At 35.0% G+C, this 26,912-nt stretch overlaps 3 long non-coding RNA genes and 1 other non-coding gene across 4 annotated transcripts; 2 read left to right on the top strand and 2 right to left on the bottom strand.

Moving 5' to 3' along the window:
* The first annotated feature begins 1,434 nt into the window (after nt 1-1,434).
* On the top strand, nt 1,435-2,939 carry LOC138703112 (uncharacterized). The gene is made up of 2 exons (XR_011332971.1): nt 1,435-1,861; nt 2,590-2,939. It is a non-coding gene; the product is annotated as an uncharacterized lncRNA (long non-coding RNA).
* Nucleotides 2,940-3,832: 893 nt separating this feature from the next.
* On the bottom strand, nt 3,833-5,001 carry LOC138703110 (uncharacterized). Its single transcript, XR_011332969.1, has 2 exons — nt 4,682-5,001; nt 3,833-4,340 (listed from the first exon to the last, which is right to left on the bottom strand). It is a non-coding gene; the product is annotated as an uncharacterized lncRNA (long non-coding RNA).
* A 709-nt stretch (nt 5,002-5,710) lies between these two features.
* Nucleotides 5,711-6,883, bottom strand: LOC138703111 (uncharacterized). The gene is made up of 3 exons (XR_011332970.1): nt 6,195-6,883; nt 5,925-5,983; nt 5,711-5,778 (listed from the first exon to the last, which is right to left on the bottom strand). It is a non-coding gene; the product is annotated as an uncharacterized lncRNA (long non-coding RNA).
* A 19,288-nt stretch (nt 6,884-26,171) lies between these two features.
* TRNAC-GCA (transfer RNA cysteine (anticodon GCA)) lies at nt 26,172-26,247 on the top strand. The gene has a single exon. It is a non-coding gene; the product is annotated as a tRNA-Cys (tRNA).
* Nucleotides 26,248-26,912: the final 665 nt, after the last annotated feature.

Raw genomic sequence — 26,912 nt, 5'->3', positions numbered from 1 at the left:
GCGAATGGAATAAAAAAAAGGAAGCTTAAAAGTTGAGATCTTATACTAAAAACTTGAGTTTGAAAATATTTCTAAAATACAAAAAAAAAAATAAATAAATAATAATAATAATAAAATAAAATAAAATAAAATAAAAAGTCAGAAGCCTAAAACATTTGGGAGTTCAAAATTTGTATTTTATTAGTCCTGTACATGCTCTCAAAATTTGGTTGAAGAAAACGATTAGGAAAAAAGTCACTTTTAGTGGTTAACTGTAGTAGAATGATTTACATTATCCGGGTATAATATGCGCTGGCCTTATACGTATGTAGGAAGGGACTTCGTCCTGTAGACACTAGACATTCAATAGTAGCTGAGTTCCTTTGTCATTTAGCCAGCTTGACGTAAAATCACCGCTTAAAGCAATACAGAACACACATCAAGCAAGGGACACATAATTAATACCTCTGGGGGGAATTTAAATGAATAGTCATTATCATCATCAACACAGTGAGGATTAGATCAATGGTGTGTTCCGACTTCACTCAGTCCATTGGTTTCCAGCACAACCCACATCTCTCCTGCCGTTTGGCTTGTATTTGTATGCCACTGTTGGTAGTCTGTTTTCCATTCTCTGTAAAATGCTGCTGTAACCGATCTGTAACTGCAATTTCCTGCAACCTGGCTTAGCACATATATCTCGTTTTCTTTGTCTTCATTATGCAATTTATCATTTATAGAGCACCCCTTTATCATCATTTTATTTTGTATTTAAAAAAAGTATATATATTGTTGGAGGGTATCTCTTGCGGCGCATGTAATTCATAAATATTTTTAATGCAGTTTTCTGTAAGTTTATATTTTTCAAACTTGAGTGCATTTTTCTCTGAAACTACTGAATCAATTTACATGATATTTTTACAGTGTTTTCTGCAGCCTGTGTTCTACAAAGTAGACCTACGGGTTTAAGAATATCAGACACATAACACGAGGAAAAAAAAAAATATATATATATATATATATATATATATATATATGCTTTTAAAAAAATGGCAAAAATTCTTTATCAAATTTCAATATTTTTCCTGTTTCACTAAAGATAAGGGGCCGTATTCATAGACATTCTTAGCGCTGGCTTTCGGTGGATGATCAGCGAACTAACGTTTTTCGTATTCATAAACCAGTGTTAGCGATATGATATGATATGAATCCTGTTTAGCACGCTCGTAGCGCGGGCTAGCGAAATGTCTGTGAATAGCACCCAAGACATTTAACTGAATTTTGCTTTAGAATTTACAACGTACATTACTTGATAACTTAAAAAAAAAAAACAATCTATGTGAGTGAAGATCGTAGCAAGTAATGTGCACCTGATGAATGAGATACATTTAGCAAAGTGGGAAAACAGGTTTATCAGTTAGGGCCTTTCTTTTGCATTTGGATACGAAACTAAGGGCCTGTACTACGACTCTCGGATAAAGTTCTAGTTTAAACTTATCCGGCAGATGGCATATTTATCCGGAAGTTGGGTTGTAATTGCGTACTACGACTTTTGGTTATGTGCAATCTGGAGGCTAAACTTCCAGATTAGCAATCCGGGAGGCAGAGTAGCAGATTGGCGTTATCCGGAGGTTGGAACTCGGTGTTGAAATCAAGATGGCTGCACGTCGTACAGCTGGTGATTTGAAGGATCAATTTAATTTTGATACTGATTCTGATGATAAGTTCTGGAGCAGATGCTTCGTTATATCAGAACAGCAAAACGAATTAGGCTGCGTCCAAATAATTTTGAAGAATGGGATGACGAGAAATTTTTTAGACAGTTTCGAATAACGAAACCTACTACATGAACTCAATTATCAACTGAAACAAGACACAGCTCGTAAGTACACAGTTAATAATAAGCTACACTATTTCTGTAGGTATTACATCAATATTTTGTATATAATAGCACTATAATAATTACTTTGAAGTACAGTAACCTGTAATACAGTAGAAGTGAGGTTAGAATGTTGCTTCATGCAGGTGTTCTGTTGCCCTTACAAGGTATGAAGATGATTGATATAATAATATAGGGCAACCTACAATAATAACAGTTTCAGAATACTTTTATATAAAAATAATAACAGTATATAATATATCAAAATCCTTTATATGGTAAACTACCATTTCTTCACAATTGCATTACCACTTTAAGATACAAATGTATTCACATATTTGCCTTCTAGTCAAGTCATATGTACCATAAACGAAAGAAAAATTGAGTGCCGACACCAATTTCCCAAATAAAGGTGGAAAGTTGCTGTGAAAGTGGAGTGAGGTGGAAAGGTACGGGTAGGCGGCAGGGAAGGGCAACACATTCATTTCATTACTGTGTTTCCTTACTAATTAAAGGGAAAAGACAAGTTTTCGTAAGATCGAGTTAGTGACAGGTTAGTATGATTTGCATATATTTACAATTGTCTAAAAAAAAAAAAATGTCAAAACTACATCCAAACCTCTCTCTTACAGGCTATCCTGTAGGGAGTCCTTGCCTTCTTTTGGTAACGCTATTGTAAAGATTTACCGGTAAAGTTGTAACCAAATCTCATTCTTTATATATTTTTCCAGAAATAATGCCTTACCTCCAATGGACCAACTACTACTGGTATTGAGATTCTATGCCACTGGGAGAACATTGACAACAGTAGGAGATTTTTGTGGGGTCCACGAAGTTACAGCAGGAACTGTTGTCAATCGAGCTAGTGCTGCACTTGCTGCTTGGTTTAATTGAAGTGATGACTTTTAATGCTTCATTGGGAGTAGTTTTATTTGCTCCAGTAATTAAGTGCAAGGCTTATTTCCCCCCCCCCCCCAAGGGATTCTGTCTCTTTTTGATGCTGTTACGAATACTTCTGAATAGTATTTTAATACAGGTTTTATGTATATATTATAGGTCTTGATTAAAGTTTTCCTAGAACTGTTTCATTTTGTGTCTGCTAGTTGTTTAGTCAACTCTCCAAAGATAGATTGGAATACCAATAAGGCATCACTCATGAGACAACTGTCAGGAGATAATGTGGTAAGGTGGCAAGTTCCCTTCTCCTTCCTTGCATATATAGCTCACCAGTAGGAGTAGGCCTAACATATTTCACTAATCAGACTTAAGATATGCTTCCTATATACAGTATTATTATTTAACAAACTGTAACGGTTTATTGAATTTTAGACGTGACAGTTTTTCTTCATTTCCTGAAAGTTTTGGAATTGGCATTTATGTTTTGCAAGGGAGCTGTTTCATTCACGCTAGGCCTAGTGATTCATGCATGCAAACATATTCATACTGTTACTTTTTATATATATTTTATTGCTTGGATCCCTCACAGTGATGTCTTAACAGGCTAAGATGATTCAAACACAAAGGTTTGATAAATACATTTTAAAAATTATGACCAGGTACACTGTAGGCTATTTAAAACAATAAAAATGCACTGTATCTGCAATTCAAATTTATTTTACATAAGCAAAATATGGTAAAACAACATTTTTCAAGAGGCACATTAATTGAAGCGTCGGCTGGAACAACGTTATAAGTTATATTTGGTAAAATGTACAGGAGCTGCAAAAATGTGTATATGCGTACAACTTTGTTCTTATGAGGGTAGCAAACTTTTGAGTGGACAAATTTCACGTACTGCATTGATGGACAGTTGCAAGCCAAGGAGTATAGCAAGGTAACATGACATACAACATTATTACACGGAAACACACCGAATGAAAATTTTGTAACTTACAACTTTGTTCCAGCTGACACTTCAATTGTATTCAGGTACTCTGTGAATGTGTACTTGAAACAAGAGAGATGCACTATAGCTGCAATTAAATTTAAAATTTATTTATTTATTTTGTGTGAACAAAACACGACATTTTTCAGGAGACACAATAAGCATAATCATTTATTACATCCACTGTCTCATTATATATGCTATGGTACATGTCATATTTACAAATTAATAATATACAGGCTAATACATAATAGTACATAGTAACTGTAATTAAACACAACACAAATACATATGCAAATACACAAAACTTGGAAAACTGTGGCAGAGCCAACTTCAGCTATAAGCCCCATTTGTTAGAGATCTGCACGGGCCATAATTCTTAGGCCCGGCCCATCTCGGCCTGATCTGAACCAGACCCGAACCCAACCAGAAACCTTAGATTACCTAATAATTATCACCTGACTCGAACCTAATCCTGAAGACTAGCAGATAAAGCAGAGGCCAGAGACCACAGGGATCAAGAACAGCTGCAAGAGATTATCACTCCATTAGAAGGATGAGAAGAAGTAATCTCCCAGTCATCCAGGTCAAACAAATCTGGTCAACAAAATTAAACATATTTTTTGTTAAAACATAAAGAATGGGTGATTATTGTAGCATTTACTTTCTGCCACTAATTGAAGATGTCTTTGTAGATAGACCACCCATTAAAGAGGAGGAAAATGTAATGTAAAAACTCCAAATCTTACTTTTGATATTCCAAACCCCATCTCTTTGCAAACATGAGGATATGACTTACTTTTATTTCAAATCATTCTATGTTATAATGTTAGCATCCAACTTTCAACTAATGTATTTTTTAAAGAAATCACTGTAATAGTACTGAAGTTCATGAATTTCTAACATCTCAAGTAAAATTAAGTCAACATTAAACTTACAGTTCACAGATGGAGAAAGATTTTTCAATGTGGCTAATGCATTCCTCAGAGGCTTGCTTTTTCTTTCTTTCTTTCTTTTTTTTAAGCCTCCTTGGGGTGTAACTCGATCAGCTATTATCCCATTATCAGCTGAAATATTTAAGAGAGGGATATATGCTTATATTCAGATCTTTCTGAGTTTAGCCTACTCTACCTACACTGAATAAACCAGTAATTTCACTTAAAACTTACTTTCATTACACTGTGTAAATACCCGTACAGTGGAAGACCTTCATCTGCTGCACCAGCTGACTCTGTAATATTTTAAGAGTGGAATTAATTCTTAAGATATTTAATTCTGGAGAAAGATTATGTTTTATCATAAATGTGTGGACACTTCAAAGTCAGCAGCTGTAACAGTATTGTATTTTCTAACGTGCTATTAATCCAAACTCATTTTTAACAATAAGAAAGTGAAGCTGCAATAAAAAAGAGAGAGAGAAAACCAAGCAAATAGTTCTATTGTAAATAGAGTGTAGTCAGTTTCTGTTTTACCTTATGAAAAGATATTTTTCAGTTTTTCTGTACACAAGAAATCATTCACAAGTTTCAAAGTGAGAATCCTCACGGTAAAATTGAAATACAACTTAACATAATGTGGCCTAATCTAATTACAAACCCATTACAGAGAAATCTCAAAATAAATTCTTCAGTTTAGTGTATTTTCTATTTTTAGGCCTACATTTATAAATTTCAAATTCCCACTCAAATCCCACATAATATTATAATACAATGATGTTTACTTTTTATGACATCCATTTCTTGTGACCATTTCATCATTATGTACAATTTATATTTTAACATTTTTTTTAAACTTTTGCATCTAATTTATCTACTGCTTGCTGCAGATTTCATATAGTATGTGTGTTAGTTTTATTTTCAACATGTTGGCTGAAAATGTGTTTACATGTTACAGCTATTTCGGATTGGAAAAGTAAGCATCGTACGTAGAATGTGAAAGAACGTTTTGCAGTATAAATCAAATTACCTGGAGATATTGTTGGGATGTCCGGTTTCACTTCAAAAACTAAAGAATTGCACTGTGAACCTGAATGGTACTGTAAATAAAAAAGAAATAATAATATTATAATGTAATACCGACATTAAATTAAATTTGTATAACAATTTTCAAGAATCTAATATTTTTTTTTATCTCTAAAGCTCATCATCTCTTCTTCTGACTCTTAATTCCTTACACACTAACCTCATTCGTGTTATTAGCTGCACTGGTATCAGTGGAACTTGGTTTAGTTACTACTTCGGCTGTAACAAAAGTAAGTAAATAAATAAATGAGTGAATGAATAAATAAATAAATAAATAAATAAATAAAAAGAATTCAAACTTGTGTTATACAATTTCTTCTGCTTATTATGTAATAATTGTATAAATTAACATATAAGTGAACTTATGCATTGAATATGAATAAAAATCACTGAGAAATCACTCAATTGATAGGAGAATTAAATCACTTACCTTGGCTAAGTTTGGATTTGGTTTTGCTTCAGTTGGAGGGGCTCCAATTGTTTGTAGCCTGCATTGTCTCTCTGCAGCAGCAATTTTCTTTGTGTTCTTTTCCAAGAATTCAAATTTGCTTCTCAGCTGTTTTCAGGTCCTTGTATTTGTGCTGATGTTACTATATTCTTCCCATGCTTCATTCTATATTACTAAAAAGGAAGTAAAACTAGGTTAATTCCATATGCAACCTACAACATTAGAAAATATACTGTATTTCTCTTTTTCCCTTATCTAAGTTTCTATACCTAAATAAGCAAGAGCTTTTACTGGACGATTGTCAGTACAATATCAAACATATGACTATACTGTACATAGAAACTTTGGAAAAAACTTAATATCTTCTGTTTCTGTGTTATTTTACGAGGTGTTGAATGTGCATTACAGTGAGTGATTATAGTCGAACTGGTAGCAGCAACAGATATTGCATTTTAGTGGAAACGTCTCTCCACCTCATGCTGTTCTTTTAAAAAATAATGTTAGGCCCTATCTGTGATCGAATGGTATTATAGGCCTAATACAAAATATCCGCCCATTTACTAACAGTAAAATACGTAGGCCTAACATGCTGAAATATTGGTAATTTGCTAGGAACAGTGTACCTTGCTGTACTAATGTTGGTTAGAAATCCCAGGCCAAAAACATCATTCATTATTATCTTTTATCAGTATCAGTGAACTTTTCTTTTTAAACGAGTTACTATGCCTTCGACCCATGATTTGGAGCCGTGAGTACATTATTTCTAAAAAAATTACCAAAATAGGCCCTATTCACTAATAATGTAGGCTATACAACAAACTGAAAGCACACTTAATATTAATTACAATACAAAAATAATTGCCACCTACACTTCTTGTGCAGTTACACATGAATAAAACAATGATTATGGAGAAAAACGCACTTTTGCTGGAACCCGCACCCGTCCTTTTTAGGCCTACTAATTAAAACCAAAATACTATCATATTGTAGGAATTATTACTATTCGAAAAGAAACATAACCTTTAAAATCTTACCTTTTGCTTCCATGTAAAGTTTCTTCATACAGTATGTGTAATTTTCTGTTCTTCACTCTGTTATTTTCTTGGCTGGAGTTTCAGCATTATAATAAATAATAACAATAATGCTTACAATAAAACCTCAAAATAAATAGTACCATATAAACACAGAACATAAACATGAAATACGCAGGGAAAGGTATACCAACGCAATAAATTTTACTACATTTTCAGTAACTTCATTGCCAACGTAATAAAAATGTTACTATATCTTCCGGATAACAATCCTGCAGTTAAAATCCGCTGGTAGTACAGAACAAAATATTTAACTTCCAGATTGCTAAACTGGAGTATACGAATCTGGAGCTTTAACAGGCGATCGTAGTACAGGCCCTAATTAGTTGCCTTTTATACCAATGAATTCAGAATGATTGGTTGTATAAGTATACGAATTTTTATTTCACTCTGAACACTAAAAACCTAGAAATATTGAACTAAACTTTTGTACTGAAATTCTTTAATCACAATGGCATCACTACCCACTTCCCTTAACAGCCTCTTTCCGGCCTTATCAGCTACTATGATGCTCCTCTTTCTCCTCACTAAGTACGGTGAGTAACTTTGGGAAATATAACTCCTCCCTAGTTCTTCTCCTATTCCGCTTGTTCCCCTTGTATTCTCCCTTTTCTCAATTTATTCCTCTTGTTATCTTTACGTTTCTTTTGTTCTTCTTGCATTCTCCTTATTCTTATTTTAGATTTCTTGTTTTCTTTAACTTTCTCTGGTTTCCTTCACCTCCCCATTGCTTTTCTTGTATTCCCGTTGTTCTCCTTATATTCGCCTCTGTTAGGTAAGATCTGAATTATTGTTTCTTTTGCTGTTTGCCTCACAACCCTCCCTCCCGGTATAGTATATGCCCTCAACCCGGGGAAAAGTTCTGCAGTCAACACTGATCAGGGGGTATCCTTCCAGAACATTAGAACATGGATAAATATATAATAGGATGCGAAACTGCGGTCAGCACCATCTGGCGGCAGGGGGCTGAAATAAGATGACCAATGTCCAACGTCGTAGGTGGTGAACATTAGAACTACGTGTTGGGTACATTATCCAGAGTCCTCTATTTATCCATTTGAGATATTGCTCGAGGAGACAAGATGGCAGACAGAAACTTGTTAATAAGCGAACATAAAGTGATACTACGTGTGTGTAAAAATAGTGATGTTTATGGACGTTGTAAAAATAGTGTTGTTGAATGTATTGTAAAGTAATAGTAATATAATAAATTGAACTATCGAAGTAGTTCTTGCAGACTTTTCCATTGCGCTGTACAATAAATACCCAAATAACATAATCCCAATTATCTAATCTTTTGCTTTATTTTTTGTCTGTCTGGTTATATTTTAATTGGGTAGTGTAAAATAGATAGGCTCTTTTATCTTCATGTTGGCTCCGGTAAGAATTTTCAGTAGAAGATGCTGTGAGGAATAAAAATGTAAATGTTTTATTTTAAATTGGGTTAGTTTTGAATATCGATGAGGGAGGGAGGGAACACTTTTTGCACAGTTTAACATTTTCGTCACCAGGTGCCCTGCTAAATGCATGGAGTAATTAGTTACTCCTTTCGCTACTTGGTGCGCTGCTAGATGTAATAACGTCCCTCCTTCCAACAGGTGGCAGCAAGATCAATTTCTACAACAGCGCCTGTAGTATGTGTTACGGGAAACTCAGTAAGTTTCGCATCGTATTATATATTCATCCATGATTAGAATTTCTGGCAACTGTTGGTATCCAGGAATTGTAGTTTCAGATTATTAAAATAAAACATTGCGATGCTGTAAAAAAATCTGTTTCGATATTTTCACGAAAATGCACGCTTTGACCACACCTGATCCCCAATAAAGTGGTAATGAGCATGCATTCTGCTTGTCTATGAAAATTGTCCTAAAAAGGACTGGACGGATTTTGTTCCTATTCAGTATTTACGAGTAAGTTTACCTTTTTTTGTCCAATGCAGGGCTCTTAACTTGTCGTTATTCGCCCAGATTCCACGAGCGGACTCATAGATGTCACTAGTGCCGAGAAGCGTAGACCACTTAGTTCGCCGGGGACTATCCAGAGTGCACCACAAGCTGTGGATGTACATTAAACTCGCAATTAATGTTGATGGAGAATTGTTGGGATGTCACAGGAGAAACAGAGCACCGGAGAAAACCCCTGTGTTGACTGGACCACGGTTTTGCCCATCACAAGTTATACATTCAGGTTAGAGCGGGATTTGAACAGAGCCTATTGGCTTATGAGAGTTAGTTCATCTAGAAATCATGGACGTGAAATACGTTACTATTTATTTAAGAGGTTAGACAATGTTTTCATATCTCAATGCGCTCACTTTGTTATCAGTATGGAACGGATTTCTAAGAGCTAAAAAGAGACTTTTAGGAGTTGATATAAAATTAACAATTAACAATTCTAATTTCAGTAAGTAATCTATTTTAGGTGAAATTTAAAGTACAAGGAATTCGTGCTGACAAAGAGTGCAATTGAACTGAAGACTCAAATTGTTTCGTTTGGAAAACTCCATCCTAGCATAAAGGCCTCCCCACACTGACGCGAAATATTCGCACCGGTGGCGAATGTTTCACTTCGCAAAGTTGCCACTGGCTCAGTGTACATTGCGGTATACGAGTGTGCCCACACTGACGCGAATGTATCGCCGGACGTCTGCGAATGTGCAGCGTTGAAATTTAGATTCGCCGCCTGCGCGGTTTTTTTCGCTGCCGCCGCGAATTTTATGTTCGCATTCTGTGTAAAAGGGGTAAGTTGCAGTTCACATAATATGGGTGCATTGACGCATAAACTAATTTATAAACTTTCGCCTAATCTGAACAACTTATGCTAGGATGAACTTTTCCAAACGAACTTCGGTTAGGTAAAAACTTCTTCCCTTCTTTTCTAAGACCAATATGGGCGAACTTGCCAGACCAGTATTTGTAAGAGTTTTGTTGTTTTTGTTTTTACATTTTAAGTACCATTTTTGTAATTTTTTTTATCATTTTTTAATTTTTAGTACTGGTATTTTATTTTAATTAATTCATTCATTCATAGTATTCTACCCAAGGGCAGATCTTTCACTGCAAACCCAGCATTATCCAATCTTTCCTATTTTCTGCCTTCGTCTTTGCCTCCGCATATGATCCATATATCTTAATATCGCCTATCATCTGATATCTGCTTTTGCCACGAACTCTTCTCCTGTTCAGTGCATCCTTCCGTCCGGTATCTTTTACCGTGGAAAGATTCATCATGCCATGTTTGCAGTTTTTCTTAGGAAAGGTAAATGCGGTACCTGCTCGTTGCTTTCCGCACACCACTCTCTCTTTCGCATCTTAAAAGATTCCAGGGGGCTCCAGCGTGAAGGTGAGGAGAGTAAATTTGCCTAATTAGGCCCCCCGGACTTCACTGAAATTCACCGCAAGGGTTAAATATCAGTTCTATCAGGGTTTTTGACCCGATCAAAAACCGGGAAATCCCAATTAGCCTTTGCCCCCACCCCTTTATTTTAAATATACGCGAAATACTAAAAAGGACAAATGAAGTTTTTAGGCATTTATAGCACTTTATGGTTCATTTAGGCTTTTTAGATCCTATAGAATTTTAATAGGGGGTTCTTGTGTCCTGAAACGTAGAGGTCTTTTAATAGCATTACGTCTAGGACAGGGCCGGGCATGAGAGCGGTTCCATTTAGCCGGCCAGAGCTGCTCTCGCTCCGCAAGGCAAGCCAGAGCAGAACGCTCACGCAGTGGCGGACTCGCATTACAGCTACCTTCCCTGCATTAATATAACAAGAGCCACGGTTGTTCTAGTCATTCAGTCTATCAGTACATAATAGTTTATAAGGATATTACATCACTCCATTGTACAGTACAGACTTTATAACACTCCTATTAATTTAATGGAATAAACTTCGCTCTATGCACACACATAAATCATTAGGCTTATTCACATAACCCATATGCACACTGCTTTAACAATTACATAATGGTAGGCTATTAATAATATAAACATAAAGGATTACATTCAGACATAATGGTAGCTATTAATAATATAGACATAAAGGATTACATTCAGACATAATGGTAGGGTGTTAATAATATAAACATAAAGGATTACACTCAGACATAATGGTAGCTATTAATAATATAAACATAAAGGATTACATTCAGACATAATGGTAGCTATTAATAATATAAACATAAAGGATTACATTCAGACATAATGGTAGGGTGTTAATAATATAAACATAAAGGATTACATTCAGACATAATGGTAGCTATTAATAATATAGACATAAAGGATTACATTCAGACATAATGGTAGGGTGTTAATAATATAAACATAAAGGATTACATTCAGATATAATGGTAGGGTGTTAATAATATAAACATAAAGGATTACACTCAGACATAATGGTAGCTATTAATAATATAAACATAAAGGATTACATTCAGATATAATGGTAGGGTGTTAATAATATAAACATAAAGGATTACACTCAGACATAATGGTAGCTATTAATAATATAAACATAAAGGATTACATTCAGATATAATGGTAGGCTATTAATAATATAGACATAAAGGATTACATTCAGACATAATGGTAGGGTGTTAATAATATAAACATAAAGGATTACACTCAGACATAATGGTAGCTATTAATAATATAAACATAAAGGATTACATTCAGATATAATGGTAGGGTGTTAATAATATAAACATAAAGGATTACACTCAGACATAATGGTAGGCTATTAATAATATAAACATAAAGGATTACATTCAGATATAATGGTAGGGTGTTAATAATATAAACATAAAGGATTACATTCAGATATAATGGTAGGGTGTTAATAATATAAACATAAAGGATTACATTCAGACATAATGGTAGGCTATTAATAATATAGACATAAAGGATTACATTCAGACATAATGGTAGGGTGTTAATAATATAAACATAAAGGATTACATTCAGATATAATGGTAGGGTGTTAATAATATAAACATAAAGGATTACATTCAGACATAATGGTAGGCTATTAATAATATAGACATAAAGGATTACATTCAGACATAATGGTAGGGTGTTAATAATATAAACATAAAGGATTACACTCAGACATAATGGTAGCTATTAATAATATAGACATAAAGGATTACATTCAGACATAATGGTAGGGTGTTAATAATATAAACATAAAGGATTACATTCAGACATAATGGTAGGGTGTTAATAATATAAACATAAAGGATTACATTCAGACATAATGGTAGGGTGTTAATAATATAAACATAAAGGATTACATTCAGACATAATGGTAGGCTATTAATAATATAGACATAAAGGATTACATTCAGACATAATGGTAGGGTGTTAATAATATAAACATAAAGGATTACATTCAGACATAATGGTAGGGTGTTAATAATATAAACATAAAGGGTTACATTCAGACATAATGGTAGGCTATTAATAATATAGACATAAAGGATTACATTCAGACATAATGGTAGGGTGTTAATAATATAAACATAAAGGATTACATTCAGACATAATGGTAGGGTGTTAATAATATAAACATAAAGGGTTACATTCAGACATAATGGTAGGCTATTAATAATATAGACATAAAGGATTACATTCAGACATAATGGTAGGGTGTTAATAATATAAACATAAAGGATTACATTCAGACATAATGGTAGGCTATTAATAATATAGACATAAAGGATTACATTCAGACATAATGGTAGGGTGTTAATAATATAAACATAAAGGGTTACATTCAGACATAATGGTAGGCTATTAATAATATAGACATAAAGGATTACATTCAGACATAATGGTAGGGTGTTAATAATATAAACATAAAGGATTACATTCAGACATAATGGTAGGCTATTAATAATATAGACATAAAGGATTACATTCAGACATAATGGTAGGGTGTTAATAATATAAACATAAAGGATTACATTCAGACATAATGGTAGGGTGTTAATAATATAAACATAAAGGATTACATTCAGACATAATGGTAGGGTGTTAATAATATAAACATAAAGGGTTACATTCAGACATAATGGTAGGCTATTAATAATATAGACATAAAGGATTACATTCAGACATAATGGTAGGGTGTTAATAATATAAACATAAAGGATTACATTCAGACATAATGGTAGGCTATTAATAATATAGACATAAAGGATTACATTCAGACATAATGGTAGGGTGTTAATAATATAAACATAAAGGATTACATTCAGACATAATGGTAGGGTGTTAATAATATAAACATAAAGGGTTACATTCAGACATAATGGTAGGCTATTAATAATATAGACATAAAGGATTACATTCAGACATAATGGTAGGGTGTTAATAATATAAACATAAAGGATTACATTCAGACATAATGGTAGGGTGTTAATAATATAAACATAAAGGGTTACATTCAGACATAATGGTAGGCTATTAATAATATAGACATAAAGGATTACATTCAGACATAATGGTAGGGTGTTAATAATATAAACATAAAGGATTACATTCAGACATAATGGTAGGGTGTTAATAATATAAACATAAAGGGTTACATTCAGACATAATGGTAGGCTATTAATAATATAGACATAAAGGATTACATTCAGACATAATGGTAGGGTGTTAATAATATAAACATAAAGGATTACATTCAGACATAATGGTAGGGTGTTAATAATATAAACATAAAGGGTTACATTCAGACATAATGGTAGCTATTAATAATATAAACATAAAGGATTACATTCAGACATAATGGTAGCTATTAATAATATAAACATAAAGGATTACATTCAGACATAATGGTAGGGTGTTAATAATATAAACATATGTAATAGAGGATTTCAACAATATAATATAATATAACATAACATGACATGACATGACATAATATGTAACTTTATATAATGTGATATGATCATAAACTTTGATATACTATACTAAGATATAAGTTAACACTTGTATAATTTAAAATTATATATTACTAAATGCATAATAACTTATAATGCAATATAAATATGAAATAGATACTCTTCTTAATCAGTTGAAGTGTTTTATGACAAATTAAACACTTCGCTAATCCACTGCTCTCTACGAAAAAGAACTCCTCCTCCCATGATACATTAAAAGCAGTGGGAGTAGCGGGCCGCTTACTGTATGAGCGGAAGCTCCGTCTTCAAAGTTCGCCATCATACTGCGGAGTCACCACTGTACCGACACTGAATGACGTACAGTATGCATACGTCACAGCGCTCGGAAGAACCGCTCTTTAAAGCACACAGCGCTCACTTCTCAGATTCACGTAATGTGCCCAGCCCTGATTTAGGCGTTTTAGATCCTATAGAATTTTAATAGGGAGATCCTGTGTTCATGAAACGTAGAGATCTTTTAATAGCATATGTCTAGGATGTAACAAGCAAAATAGTACGGAATTAGAAATCCGTTCCCTAGTATCAGTTTATCATCATTCTTTAGTGGTTTTTGTCTTCTCAGCCTCTGTAAATTCATTTTTTTTTTCATTTAATGAATAAATAAGTAATGTGTAGTACCGTATTGTATAAGCAATGTTGAAATTTTGTGAAGCGTCTGTAACTGAAATGAACGCACATTATAATTTTCGAACTCACTCCTTGTACTGGAGAAAGAAATAAATAAATGTGGAAAGTTAGCTATGAAATATATGTCTTTTTCCTTATAAAAAGAAACTCTACAAAGATCGTCACAAAACAATTAGAAGATGCAGCAGAGATGTGAGGGAAAGGTACAGACTTGATTACCCTCCATTCACAGACAGTAGAAGCGACAAACAACTTTAAAAACCATTAGCACAGACAGTCTCCTCGTATTTGTCCACTGTCAGCACCATTACAGCACATTACACCACTTCTCTACCTCCCCCGTTTCAAGTTTTGCGTCATTTCGTTAGCTCACGACAACATCCCCACAGTGTGCTCTACTATGTTTCTTCGACAGTGTTAGAGAAGTGTTAGCTAATGACGACTCTTGTCCTGCCATTAGTATAGCGTAGAAAGGGAGAGGAAAGAAGAATGATGAGATAAGCTTCATTCTGCCTCTCTCCTCACCCACTTTTTTTCTTTCGCTCTCGTTTCTACAAATGATCAAATTCTGTGTCTCAATTTCAACAGCTGTAATAGAACTGAGATCGTTGACACGGATCTGTAAGGCCCTTATTATATCTGTGTTGAGTGCCCAATTCTACGCGATTTCATTTGTCTTAGCGCTGTGTGCCACCTTGCGTCAGACTTGATGACATAGACTATAATCACGTTACTTGGCATTTTCAAGTTGTCAAACAGAATCCTTATCCCTCGCTTAATTCATTCAGCTCATTGCCTGATTCGTCGTTAGAGCTGATATTAAGGAAAATTTTTAGTAAGACTTCTGTTTTATTTATTTCGTGTTCATGTAATCGCCGACTGAATGCTTGACTATTAGCCCTGATTGGCCATTCCCATGTTATGAAATGACAACATAATAAAAGACAACAACCACCAGAATCTCCACTGTCGAAAATGAATTTTTTGGCAACTACCGCTAGATAGAAGCCAACAGTTTCAAGTTATTACTCCATGCAATTTCATCAGGGTTATGACGTGACTTCTTTTGCAGTCGCTAGATGGCAGAATAATTAAATTGATAAAAGTTGTCTTGAAAGAGCATTAGGCTGATGAATTTGTTATATGTATTTAAAAAATCCGTATCTATTTATTTAAATTTACAGAATAAAGAATATAATTACAAACAAACAGGAGAAATAGAAATAAAATAATACAAACAATATAAAACAGGAAATACAGTAATATTAATAAAATTTGAGATCGAATGAGCAGCGCTCGTGTTCGGTCGCAGTTCAGATATAATATTAATAGGCCTATAAGAGAATATAAAATAAAATAGGAAATAGAATTAAAATTACAGTTACAGAAATTATATAATACAATATTAATATAAGAGAAATATAGGAAATAAAAAAATAATAATAAAAAATAAGTAAAATAAAATAGGAACTAAAATTTAAATTACAGCGACAGTGGAATTATATAATATAATATTAACACTAGAGAAGAATAATATCGCACGTGAAAAGCAGGACTATATATATATATATATATATATATATATATATATATATATATATATTTCAAAATTATAGAATACAAATATAATATAGGTTGATTAATTCATACACATAGGCTATCTGATCTGGGCTATTAGCCACATATGAGAAATATAAAGTTTTACAGAAATTACTAGGGAAATTCGTAAATTAAGGCCATATCGACCTTTAAACTGTAATTGGATAGAGTTATGCAACAACAGACCAACCAGCACAGTCACTTCTTAGAGATGCTGAGGTATTTAGTTGAAATTAATTATAAACTCATAGTACCAGTTTTCTTAAAATTCAACTGACGCTGAGAATGGAAGAAATTATTTAAATACAAGGTGGCCAGTCAAAGGAAAGATTTTATAGGAGTATACTGTTCATATAGAGAGGGTAAATAATGAATATAACCGTCTCTTCTCTATCTATTTCCTTTACAATTTATGACTTCTTAGGCGGTGACGTCACTATTTCCGCGTTTCCTAGTAATCAAGTTGTTTGTCTCTACCATGTTTTGTTAAATGGTGCTGATCGTTACTGAAAACTGCAATTACTTGATTTCAATGGAGCGTTGGACCGGGGAACAGCGTAGCTACACACTTAAAGTGTATTTACCTTCTTCTTTTTTTAGAATGAGGCTGGAATTGCAGTAACTGTTAATTCAGTGCGATATGTTGAAATGATACAGAACTTTTTTACACCACGACTCGCCCATTTTCCAGTGAATGAAAACACACTGTTTCAACAGGACGGAGCAACAAGCCACACCGCAAGAATTTCGAAGGATTCTTTGAATGTTTTGTTTCCGGGCCATGTCATTTCTCGGCCGCCTAGGTCACCTGATTTAACGGTATGTGATTTCTTCCTATGGGGACACCTCAAAATAAAGGTGCTTGGGAGAAATCCACCCATAACAATTCCAGCCCTAAAACAACGTATACGAGAAGAGATCGCTGCGATACCTGTCAATATGCTGAGAGGGGTTATGCAACAGTTCGTGGCCAGACTCGAAGAATGTGTGCGTTTCAATGGAGGTCACTTGGCTGACGTAATTTTTAAGAAATTTTTTTCTGGTTGCATACCTAATGGTTATTCATGTACTTGTCATTTTTACTCATTAAATTGATGTAATAGTAACTTTTCATTATTTTTCTGCGCCTTGAAATCTTTCCGTTTGAGTGGCTCACCTTGTACTAAACAGGACATGATTTACCATTATAGTATTTTTTTTAAATTGAGAATATTCTTCATAAAGAGGTTGTAGATTCTTCGCCCGCTAGAACAAGATATCAATACAACCACGCTTCATTCTTGCTTTCCATTTATTAATTTCTTTCATCGATCTCTATCTTGAACATCATCCTCTTCGACCCCAGTATTCCTCACAGATTGCTGTATATTCTGTTTTCATGAAGTCTGTAGTCATTTTCTTCTTGTTCTTCTTTTTCTCTTCAACTTCCATCCGTACACCATTAGGAATACGTGTCTCATCCATTCTGCATAAATGTCCATACCACTTCATTCGTATTCTTTCAATTTCCTCAATATTGCTCTCTTTTCTAGCCGTGATTTCCTAGATTGGTTTCTCCAGAAGCTCATTTAAACCGTAGTCGACTTACAAAATATTCTTCTGCATCGTCTAGGTCTCTACCCCATACAGAATCACGCTTTCTGAAAGTGACATATTATATCAATCTCTTTGTTCTGTTAATGATATGTGAACTTTTTAATATCAAACTATGTGTGGTCTGTTGTTACAGAATACAAAATGGAGGAAAAGAAAGTGCTCAAGAACTAAAACTCAATTTTTTTGTAGTATGTTATTTAACGACGCTGTACCAACTACTATATTATGTAGCGTCGATGGGATTGGTGATAACGAGATGGTATTTTTCGAGATGAGATGATTTGCCATATATTACCTGACATTCGCCTTACGGTTGGGGAAAGCCTTTGAAAAAACCAACCAGGTAATCGGCCTAAGCGGGAATCGAACCCGAGCGCAACTCCGTATTGGAAGACAGGCGCCTCAGCTAAAATGTTGAGAGCGAAAAATAAGAAACCATGTGTTCTGGTATTTTAAGATATTTTCAACTATTTACCTGCAGATGACACCAAAATATCATTTTTTGCAAAATTGAGGACCATTTTTGGAAAACTTGCTAACTGAAAAAACTAAATTTTACAGAAGAGACAAAATACTATAGTAGCAAGTTCTGCTGTATCTCTCACTTATAGCAGAAAGCAAGTTTTGAAAAAACGATCACACTTTGACACACTACAATTAAGAGGAACAACCCAATTTTACTAAGACGCTTTGAACATCATGAAGAGGCCTGCCTTACGTTAATGAATCTATCAAAATCTAAATTTTGCAGTTAGCAAGTTTTGCAAAAACGGTCCTCAATTGCTAGTTGGTCTGTTGTTACATAACGTCGTCTAATTCCTTGCATCTCTTATATTGATAGGAGATATCTCCTCTGAAATACCAAATCTTAAGAGGTTTATTTTTCTGCGTCAATGGTTTGATTTTCCATCCAGGAGGCTCGGGTTGGATCTCCGGCGAGGTCGTGATGAAATATATGTTGGACAAAATAGACCTTTCAGGGGGTTTACTCTCTTTCTCCTCTATAATTCCACCAACACACTCCACATTAACTTCTTTTCATTTATCATCTGCAACAGTCTGCCAACAGTGTCACCTGTCGTTCTTGAACAATCATCGCCTATATAAGTTAGATCGCACAATGGGCCAAAGCAAGTTCAAGTACTGTAAGGATCTGTCCCTGGTTCAGCCCTTGAAAATTCAACCAAGCGCAATCTTAATACTTGATTATGAGTCATTTGTCGTAAATGTAAAATTATACTGATGCTGCAAAGGCAAGGTCGTCCTTCTTTTTTTCTTTCGCTCTCTTTTCTTGAAATGATCAAATTCTGTGGGTCAAATTTTACAGCTGTTACAGAACTGAGATGGTTGACACGGATCTGTATATCTATGCTGAGTGTCCAATTCTACACGATTCCATTTGTCTCAGCGATGTGCCTTCTTGTTTCAGAGTTGATAGCACTACAAGCTATCTTTTCTATTTATATCGCATTTTCAAATAGTCGACCAGACCTTTCCTCACTAATTTCGCCGTTTCTGAACTCATCGCGTGAGTCGTCGTTAGAACTAACACCAGCAAAATGTTCAATAAGCATTCTGATGTCATCTGCCTATTTGATCTTCATACAAGCACCGACTAATGCTTCACTATAATCGGCAGGCGAGAAATAAAATCGTTTACTGAAATTAGGAAGTCAATTTGGAAAGTAAGTGCCTGTAGATCATTAATTTTACGTTTGTCTCAATGCCGGAAGGTGTTTGTTCCAACCGGAAGTATTTATCGAACAGCGACACACGAGTGGATAAATCTCACCCTCGCCTCTCATCACTGCGCATGCGCGGTCTTGTACAAGGTGTCAAGGTTAGTGGGTTAATTGAGGAGATATGTAAGTACGTGAGGGCGAGGAATATGTGAAAATATTTCAATGTTTTAAGATCCTCTGCTTCACATCACTTAGATATCCCCTCAACTAACCCACTAACCTTGTCACTTACCTTGTAAAAAAACCACGCATGAGCAGTGAAGACAGTCGAGGGTATCGCTGTTCGATAGGTACTTCCGGTTGGACACAAAAATCTTCGTGCAATGAGACAAACGTTTAATTTGTAATTGTTTACACTTGCTACATTGTTAGGAGATATCTTTCTTGAAGTCAGTCTGAGTGGCACAGTCGGTAGTGCTGACGTTCTGTGTCCGAAGTTACGAGTTCGATCCCGGCCCAGGTCGATGGCATTTAAGTGTGCTTAAAGATTTAGGGTGCTATTCATAGACATTTCGCTAGCCCGCGCTACGAGCGTGCTAAACTAGCCCCGGCTATCGACTGGTTATTTGTACAGGATTCATATCATATATCATATCATATCATATCATATCATATCATATCATATCATATCATATCATATCATATCGTATCGTATCGTATCGTATCGTATCGTATCGTATCGTATCGCTAACACTGGTTTATGAATACGAAAAACGTTAGTTCGCTGATCATCCACCGGAAGCCTGCGCTAAGAATGTCTATGAATACGGTCCTTAAAGACGCTGATGTAACCTCGGCAGTTGCGAGCTTCGTTAAATTAAAAAAGGAACATAATAATTCCTCCTGAAATGGCGAATCTTAACATGTTTACTTGAACTTGACGGAATTCCATCTAGGCAGGAGTACTGAATGTGCCGATGAAACCTGAGAAATAGCCTACAGTAAAAACAATATTATAACAACAGTTACTACACTGCTGATGCATGTAAGCCTGTAGTGAGAAGCGGTGAAAAGTTTTATTCTGTGCCTTTTTCACAGGAACTAAGTGTACAAAATATTTTGAAGGAATCGACCTCGCTAACGGAAGCGAGTTGCATCAGAAACGTCAATTTCCGTCGGAACAGTGCGTACTTCAGACAGAAGTGCGTATCTCTTTCTTCAGCATCATACATTGAATGCGTGACGAGGATATTGTCGTTGTGAAGGCGAACATGGAATTCTTGAAAATCACTTCCAACTTCTAGTACGTTTGACATACTAAATCACTGATCTTGTCTAACCTTCGCTTTTAAATTCAAGTAACTTTTTGGAGGGAATAGTTTACAGATATACGTAAATAGCAAACAGATCGAAACACAGGCTGTACCCAAGTATCGTTTGAGTTAATTGTGATATAGGCTACTTCCTACGGCATAATTGAATAACTAGAGGTGGAAGCAGGATTTTCTGAACTGTGATTTATCGTACGAAAATAAAAACAAAATCTTAAAAATTACAAAATTTACACAAACCATACAAGTACTAAACAGTTATTTAAGAACAGGTTCAGTAGAAAAAGAGATTGAAGCGTTTATGCTGTCGTTTGGATGTTATTTTAGTAACTTTGGTTCTTATTTGTAAGGATTGTGAATAAGATTACGAGTGAAATAAATTTAATGCAATTTATTGGCATTATTAATGATTGTTTTTGTTTATTTCTTTATTTAATATAGGCCTCTACCATATATCGGTATAATTACTTGCAGTGGCATTATTGTGTTTCATCTGAACTGTTGTGTTCGAAAGTCTGTGATAAGAGAAATAAGGAATAAAAGTCATGCAAGGAAGTAAGTCTGTTTCTCTTATAGGCTAAATACTTTTCTTTTATTTTTAGTTTCAATTTTAATTGTATTTTTTATTTTGGTCTATGGTTTTTGTGTCGATTGTATCCATAAAAGAGTCTGTTTCATTGCTAACAAGTATTGTCTTTCAGAACCTAGAGTTAGATTAAGTAAGTCCAAAAAATGATTCAATTCTATTGCTATAACAATGTTTAATAAGTTACCACAAAAGACACATGATGCAAGTTATATACCATTTAAATCTGTTTTGTATAACTGGTTAATCAACCATCCATTCTATAGTATTAGTGAATTTCTTGACTCCACTCTAAATATAATCTAAATTTATAAGCTACATTTGCTCTTCATTATTACGATTATTATTAGTATTGGTTGTTATTGTTATTATTATTATTATTATTATTATTATTATTATTATTATTATTATTATTATTATTACCAGTATTATATTTCATTTGTATTGTTGTATTCATCTGTTTTTATATTTTATGTCAAATATTATTTTATTTTGTCTATTGCAACAAACTGTTGCTCATGACATTAATAAACGATTGATTGATTGATTGATTGATTGATTGATTGATATCTTATTATAGACCCATGTTTTCAATTTATAAACAGAGACGAAAATAAAACTTGAAACCAACACGAAACTGTGTGACATTCTACGTCCGGTGTACCCTTCATACAGCGTAGATTTTTTTTTTCCGAAAGCCGTGCATGAAGTACATAATATTATAAATGATTCCAAGAATCGTATTTGAGAAGGAATGAAATACGTTCTCTGCTACACTTTATGTCCAGATTTATGAAGAAAGAGTGCATAAAGACACCGATAATACATCTAGCATGCTAAGAATATTTTTACTGTATCAGAGAAGCTGAAAAGTGCGTTTTTTATTCACAATCTCGCAATATACAGAGTGTTTCCGGGCTAGTGTTACAAACTTTCAGGGATGGTGGCGAAGAGTACATGTATCAATTTGAGATAAGGAACCATGGTCCGGAAATGACTGAGTCGAAAGTTATAAGCAAAAATAGTTGTGTGGAAATGGAATTGTAATTTGGCACCACGTGCCCTTCTTTCCTTAACCTTTGGAATAGTCGTAGGAAGATGGTATGGGCCGGATGTCTCCTACGTGGGTACTTGTATCAACACAATCTGTGAGCTTGTTTACTGTTCCCATTGGCTCATCCGTATTCGAAAATCAGGTCTTCTTATTCCGCTCTCGTGTACTCCTTCATTTCACTAGGACTGATCGACTGGACACTGCAACTTGTACACATACATTGCTGTCTACAGACGTGCATATCAGGACCGACCATGTCCGTTACACATTACGCTATCTGCATTGCTTTAGTGTAGTTTCCTGTCCCCATCCCTCAGACAGCGCACTGAATGGAATACTGTAAGTAGACAACGTAAACAACGTCAGATGAATACAGTATGTGTAAAATGTACAGATAAATACACATAAATAACGTGTACAGAAGAATAAAATTATTTCATTTCCAACAACTATTTTTGCTTGTAACTTTCGACTCAGTCATTTCCGGATCAGGATTCCTTATCTCAAATTGATACATGTGCCCTTCGCCATCATCCCTGAAAGTTTGTAACACCACCTCGGAAACACCCTGCATTTCCTTTTTTTATGACACCACGCTACTTTCTCTATACTTCATATAATGAGGAAATAAACATTATGGTAACCATGGTTACTGCACCACCCTACCTCTGATAAATTTGTAGTGTACTCATATATCTCTATAAGAGACATTTGCTTTGTTCATCTGATGAAAGCTTTGACTAACCAACCAAGAAACAGGTTTCAAATATTCAGGGATACTCAAATGAACGAGTTTAAAATCTGTTTGAGTACAATGCACGAACAAGTTCGGTGAGACATAAAACTATGCGATCCTCCAGTGAATAGGACACTTAAATTGTCGTACCTGCTGGGGTTGGGGGAGATACCGCTTTCCCCTCCCGTTCTCCCGCAACCGTCCTCATCCCCGTTAGTGAATATTCTCATCTTTTCATGAAACTCGGAATTTTAATGACTGCTGATTCTGTAGGATGAAACAGAGGGGCAGTGTTTTCCAAGAACAGGAACTGTTTTCGTTTCGAGAAGTTTTAACTGAGAAACGCTGGTTTTATTTAATGATCATCACTTTTCAGAACACAATAAAAGGTTATAATAATCCTTCTAGTGTTGTGTTTGATATATAGTGTGCTAATTAAGTATGGAATATTGCTAATAACTCTTTATATATTCATTTTATGAAAAAATACCAAAAACAAAAGTTGTTGCAGGTATCTAACTAAAACTTATGGTTGTGATCTCACAAAAGTACTGATTCATGTACAAGGTGTAGCAAAAAAAATACACTTTTTTTTTTTAAATGGCACCCTATATTAAATGTTACCTATTTGAAATCTCCATTCAATTTTACATAGAAATAGAAGTTTGACTCAGCATAAATGACGAATACTCTCTTGTAAATGTTATAGTTCTTTCAAATCCTGTACTTTGATAATGTAACACAAAATAAATTTGTGCATTCATAATGGAGTAGGCCATGAAACAAAACAATAACATAACTGTTTCAGGGAACGTTTATAATTATGGTTCTTTCAAATGCTTTGATGTGTAACACAAAATAAATGTGTGTATTCATATGAAGTAGGCCATGAAACAAACAAAACAAAAACATAAATCAACAATGACTTCTTTTCATTCTTGAGTTTAAAACTACTGTTCATGGCAATGGTTTCCGAAAGAGAAAGGATAGAAATCCTTATGATGGTTGGTTATGGTGACAAAGAGAAATGAACAAGAGGTACGTATGTAACTTATTTAATGAGGTATACCCAAATAAGAACATAACACAGTTAAAAAATTTAATAAAACACGAAGTGTCGAGAATAAACCAAAAGCTGGAAGACCAAAAAAATTACAGGTGATGAAAATGCCCTTGATATGATGTTATGCATTGAAGAAGATCCTCATAAATCAACTAGACAGAAGGCATTTGAATATGATGTCAGTCATGTATCAGTATGGAAATTGTTGAAATCACAGAAATGGCAGCCATATAAAATTCATCTTTCGCAATACTAAAATGAGGATGATTTTGATAGAATAAATTCTGTGAGACAATGATTGGGATGATAAATCAGAGCCCATAGAAGTGTATCATATTTTCAGATGAAGCAACTTTCTCTCTACATGGCACCGTCAATCGCCATGACTGTCGGCATTAGTCTCCTCACAACCCCCATTGGATGACATAAGCACATAATTACACAGTATTCACAAAAAGTCAATGTCTGGGCAGGTTTAGTAGGAAGCTGCAAAATTGGTTCCAGACCTGTAATAGAATGATGTTATACTTGAATCATGACTGTGTATGAATAGTTTTGTCTGTGTCTGTATCTCAGAGGAAAACAATTGTATGTGTGCGTCTGAAGTTTGATTAGTGTAATGTTACTTACTAATCAGCGATGTACGCAATGGAGGAGAAAAGGAACTAGTCACCCTACCCCATTATCTTTTACCTTACTTGCCTGATGACAAGGCTTCGACCTAGGGACACAGAGTAACCAGTATGAGGTTTAGAGTACACGGAGTATAAATGACGTCATGACCCGTGTGTGGTGACTGCAACAGCACAGGTGGATCCGTAATGTGCATTACCGTTGTTGTATTGCTGCTTGGCTGCGATACGTGTATCAGGCTTCGGCGTAGGGACACCTGATTGAAGGTTACAACTCACGTTAATACTTTAACGGTAGACATTTATTGTCTACACTAGGATTGTACTGTATATACTGCATCTGTACAGGGTGAAATATATTTTGTGTCGCACTATGACGGACTGTTTACATGTTGAGACACGAAGTAACGGCGCTCTCCATCTCCCAGTGCTCTCGACCAACAGAACACTATCGTCCGTGCGTTCTGAACTTCATGTGTTTCTGTGCCCAGGACCGAAGCCTGCTGATGACTGATGCCTTATTGGTGTTATTAGTTTGTAATCTGCCTTCGGACAGTTGATTAAACAAACACAACTTATTACTATTAAATACGAGAAAAATTCGTACCGGCACCGGGAATCAAGGGGGATTCGGCCGGCGCCGTGGATCGTGTCCCGGCATGGCTCAGTTGGTTAGAGCGCTCAGTGCGCAGAGCTGAGAGGTCCTGGGTTCGATTCCCGGTGCCGGTAAGAATTTTTCTCGTATTTAATAGTAATAATACAATTGACTAATTCATATTAGTCGTGTTATATTCAATGAGGTGGGCGAGACCTCATACATATGAATATTTTATGTATTAAGCTGTTAGCAGTTGTCATGAAACTGACGTTGAGTATGGCCACAAAGTCATTTAAAATATGCGCTCCTGCATATATAAAGTGTATCGTCTCAAGTGCAGGTAGTAAGGCCGTAAAATAGCATTACGAGGGGGGGTTCGGCCGGCGCCGTGGGTCGTGTTCCGGCATGGCTCAGTTGGTAAGAGCGCTCAGCGCGCAGAGCTGAGAGGTCCTGGGTTCGATTCCCGGTGCCGGTACGAATTTTTCTCGTATTTAATAGTAATAATACAATTGACTAATTCATATTAGTCGTGTTATATTCAATGATGTGGGCGAGACCTCATACATATGAATATTTGATGTATTAAACAAAACTTAGTTTAAAAGGAAACCTCGAGACGATACTTTTTTATTGCTAACATTTTGAAAAACCCAGTCATTTTAATCCGATGCATAATGTGAAAGAAGTCTGTATTGTAACTTGAAAAGAGCTCTGACCACTGTTTTGTCATTCATAGCAGAAGAACGTTTGTACTGGCTGCATTTCAGTGTAAGACATTGTATTCTTGTGCAAAACATGAAGTCTGCCATAGTCTTTTGATGTCACATGCGAACACATATTTCACAAGTCGGAGCTCTTGTATGAGGACGTCCATCTCGGACTGTTCGTATAAAAATAAGAATCCGTTGGTTACAATAGAAGAAACGACGGCGTAAAGGCGGACAGGCGGTCCTGCTCTTTCTATCAAGTGTTGATATGAAAGCAACCTTTCTCGTCTTCTTTTAACAAAAGAAAGCAGTTGTACAATGGGGACGCACTTTTACTTCATGGAGTATTGCAGGCTGTTAATGAAAAAAAGACTAGTGTCAAGTTGTATACAACGTGATGACGCGGAGATGTACAATCAGCGGCGTAATTCTG

The sequence above is a fragment of the Periplaneta americana genome, chromosome 7, assembly GCF_040183065.1.
Source record: "Periplaneta americana isolate PAMFEO1 chromosome 7, P.americana_PAMFEO1_priV1, whole genome shotgun sequence".
Lineage (NCBI taxonomy): Eukaryota > Metazoa > Arthropoda > Insecta > Blattodea > Blattidae > Periplaneta > Periplaneta americana.
This window is presented reverse-complemented; position numbering and strand designations above follow the sequence as displayed.